The following is a 4,357-nucleotide window of genomic DNA, read 5'->3' as shown; positions in this document are numbered from 1 at the left end:
GTCAAGGGTTTTTTGGGCACACTTTGCAAGAAAATATCACAACTTCATACAGTCTTGCCATTGCCAATTTATATGGAAATTTAGTTAACTGCTTCTGGTCTTACAACTGTTTTTTGGTTAATGGAGTTCTTTATCACAGTCAAAAATATGACCGACTAAAGAAAAGATTAGAGGTCGACTGATTCATCGGTTTTGCCGATTAATCGGCACCGATAGTTGATTGATGGAACTATCGTTATCGGCAAAAATCCATACCGATAGTTTTTCCTGGTTGTGTCTGTTGCTGGAGCGGCTGAGAAGCGCATGCTGTCATTCATTACACAGTACGCGAGAGCTGAGAAGGGTCTGCTAGCATCATGCATTACAATAGCGGCCTCTAGAGGCGAAATAAAAACTATCACTGATGCCTCGTGTTGTTTATTTCCGACACATGCATTAGTAGAGCAGCACAACAGTATTTTTGTTTGCTTTCGAGGCTGAGATGACACTAAACAGTAGGCTAACTTACCTCAAGCAGTTAAAACACTGACAAAAATTTAAAAAAATGTCTGACCCAAATGTTTAATGTCACAATTGTTACCATCTATTTGCATTAGTTTATATCCAGCTGGTCACTTTTATCAGCCGACATATAAACAAATCAAATCATCGATTATTTATTTTTTTCATCACTGTAATACATATTTTGTTATTTTGATTAGATAATCATCAAGTGTTATAAAATAGAAGCAAAAGTGTGAGACATATAATATTTATGTCATTTCAATGCTCTGGCGTTGTAATGTTTAATGTCACAATTGTTACAATCTATTTGCATCAGTTTATAGCTGGTCACTTTTATCAGCTGGCTGCCAACATATAAACAAATCAGAAACACATTCGATTTTGGTTCTTGTTTCATCATCACTGTAATACATATTTTGTTATTTTGATTAGATAATCATTAAGTGTTATAAAATAGAAGCAGAAGTGTGAGATTATACATGTTGTATTTATGTCATTTCAATGTTCTGGCGTTGTAGATATTTAAAGTTGGCCATCTTTAGTAATGACTGTTTGGATTCATATGAAATGATAACTGAATATAATTCCATATGTAACATTAACTAAGGTTAATAACTGTGTATTGTATTGTTCAACTTCATTGTTTGTTTGTTAAATAACATGTAGCCTAATAATACATTTTTTAATCAAGGTTTTTATTTTGATAACTGTGAGGTTCTCACGCCATTCCGGTTCCAACTCCTCCGTCACGCTCCTCACCTACCACCGTTACGCTCCCACTCCCCGATACGCATGAACGCATCCAGCAATCCAGATCCCAATCACCAAAATACTAAACACCTGTGTCCAGTTTCCTTCCCTATTTAACCTGTACTCTGCCTCCATTCCAGTGTGAGGTATTGTTCGTAGTGGACCTGCCAAGCCTTTGTAGAGCTCGCGGTATTTGCCTTTTTGACTCCTAGCCTGTTGTTTTCTTCTCCTTATCCAGAAACCTGCGTCCTGACCTGTCTACCTGCCCCTTGGATTCTCCTCCCGCCTAACCCTTCCTGTATTGTTGCCCTCGCGGACTGATCACCCGGAATCCTGACCTGCCTGCTTGCTTTTGGTTTTCTCCTCTCTGTCAATTCCTGCCTGTGCCTTCGCCTTCGAGGACTGATCTCCTGGTTATTGAAACTGCCTGCCCGTCTTTACCGTTCTTGCTCCTGCCTGATCCATTGTACAACAATAAATCGACAGTTGCACTTCTGCAATTGGATCCACACCACTCCGGTCTCAGTGTTCATTACATTAACCATAATTAATTCACTATGAACTAACATGAATGATCAAGGTGCAATTGTATTGCTCAAATCTGAATACATGCTGAAAAAATATTCATAATAATGTTCATGTAAGCTAGCTAATAAATCCTTGTTAACAAATTGGACTTGGAAGGTGTTATAGCTAAAGAAACACACATTTGACATATTTTAATGTTTAAATTATTTTCAGATGGCCACTGCTTTGAAGAAAGTACCAGTGTGGGAGTATCTTACTGAAGTATTGCCAGGGAAAGCACAGTGTAATATCTGTGACAAAATAATCAGCATGGGGCCATCAACATCTACAGGTAAAAATACTATGAACATGGGGAGTCATCTGAAGCATATTCATCCAGAAGTCCATAAAGAGGCTAGCAGAAAAAGGGGCATGAAAAATCCTTCTCAGCCAACAGTGTATCAACTGTTTGAAAGCAAGACCGGGTGGAAGGATACAGATCCAAGGTCTATCAAAATTTATGTCTTTATCACTAAAATGATTGCCACTGACAGTCAACCATTTTCAGTTGTTTCAGACCTTGGATTTAAGAGGCTCATGTCCCTTATGGAACCCAGGTACCGGATTAAAAATGAGAAGTTCTACAGAACAAAGATGCTTGATGAAACATTCCAGAGACAAAAGTGAAAAGTATAGTGACGAAGGACAAAGCCCCATTCATGGCCTTCACAACTGACTGTTGGTCTGGAACTACAGAGTCCATGATGAGCCTAACTGGGCATTTCATTTCTGAGGACTGGTCTAGAAAGCAAGTGCTGCTAAATGTCAAGCAATGACTGGATCACACACAGCCACTTATATTCAAGAAACCTTCCTGAACATGTTGGAAGATTGGGATATTGCAACAGACCGTGTTGTTCTTGTCCTAAGAGATGGGGGAGCAAACATGGTATAAGGAATGAAACTGGCTGAACTTCCTGATTTAAGCTGCACTGCTCACACCCTTCCTTCAGCTCATTATCCGTGGTGGCCTATCTTGTCAGAGAGCTGTCCTGGACATTATTGCCATATTAAAAAGCTGTGCAACTCACTTTGGCCACTCTGTATTGGCCAAACAGAGGCTAAAAACCATTCAGGAGGAGCTGGGTGTCCCAAAGCACCACATCATCCAGGCCGTCCCGACTCAATGGAACTCCACACTTCATATGCTCCAAAGAATGTATGAACAGAGACGGGCACTGAATGTGTACGCTGGTGAACATGGCCATATCAGTGGCTTATCTGCCACACAGTGGGACATTGTCAGTAACCTTATTGATACACTGGCTCCCATCAAAGAAGTCACAATGGAGATGAGCAACTCTGAGTTTTCAGCAGGATGCATTATCCCTAGTGTGTCTGTTCTGAAGCTGATGCTGCAGGCAGAGGGTCCATCATCAGTAGGGATCAAAACTTCGCGCAAGACCATGCTTGACAGCCTGACAAAACGGTTTTCTAAGGCAGAAGAGAAAAAAGTTCTGGTCCTAGCAACACTCCTTGATCCTAGATACAAGCCTTTGCGTCTGAAGAAACAGTTGAGAAAGGGCTAAAGGAGGAAGCTGAAGAAGAGCTTGGCGAGATCAGAGAAGAAGATCCGAGCCCAGAAAGAGACTGAGCAGGATGAGGATTTGGATCCAGAGACAAAGAAGCAAAAATGAATCCATCAGCCCACTTTACTGGACACCCTGTATGCCAGGGTCCTTGGTGCCACAGCTGTGTCAAGGGGGATGAACATGAACAGCTTTGAGAGTGAGCTTGAGTGCTATTTGTCAGAGCCTGTCACTGAAAGAAGTGAAATGCCTCTGCAGTGGTGGCAGAAAAATGACACAAGATTTAAAACCCTTGCACTTCTGGCCAAGAAATTGTGCCCCCCACCATCCACTGTACCTAGTGAAAGGGTGTTCAGCGAAATGGGCATGATTTATGATGCCAAGAGGAGCCGACTGACTGGAGAACATGCACACCAACTCTGCTTTCTCCATTATAATTTGAAGTTCATAAACTTTGAATATTAAAATGGAAGGACTAGTTTAAACTGTTTCACAAGTTCAAATTTTGTTATAATTTGAAATGTCTTCTTTATTCATTAAGTTGGCTTGAAAAAGTACAGTTAAACAGTTACATGTTGAGTTTAACTGTTTTTATTTGTTATTTAGTGTATTACTTTTTGTTTCAGTTTGAATTAATGTCTTTTATTGACTTCAATATGTATTTATATTTATATTTTCATTTAGCATGTTTTCATGGTTCAATACAGTTTTTTTTTTTTTATAATAAAGTTCAATTACTTGGAGTGTCATGTTTGTTTTTATCCAGTATCTTTTCTAAATACTATCGGTCGATTAATCGGTTATCGGCAAATACGGCCCAAACTAGCTATTGGTATTGGTAAAATCCACTATCGGTCGACCTCTAGAAAAGATACAACAGTGCTGTATGCTTGAAAGATGATACATTGTGTTTTTTTATGACTTAGTCATTTTTAAAGTGTGCACATCAAAGCCCTGCATGCTGTGTATGTACCAAACGTTGCTGTGTTTTAGTTGAGGTACTTGCT

General features: G+C 39.7%; 1 pseudogene; it reads left to right on the top strand.

Annotated features, from left to right (window-relative positions):
• Positions 1-1,995: 1,995 nt before the first annotated feature.
• Positions 1,996-3,350, top strand: LOC109615513 (annotated as a pseudogene).
• The last annotated feature ends 1,007 nt before the right edge of the window (positions 3,351-4,357 follow it).

Source organism: Esox lucius, chromosome 17 (genome assembly GCF_011004845.1).
Source record: "Esox lucius isolate fEsoLuc1 chromosome 17, fEsoLuc1.pri, whole genome shotgun sequence".
Lineage (NCBI taxonomy): Eukaryota > Metazoa > Chordata > Actinopteri > Esociformes > Esocidae > Esox > Esox lucius.
Note: the sequence above shows the minus strand (reverse complement) of the source record. Positions and strands in the feature narration are given on the sequence as shown.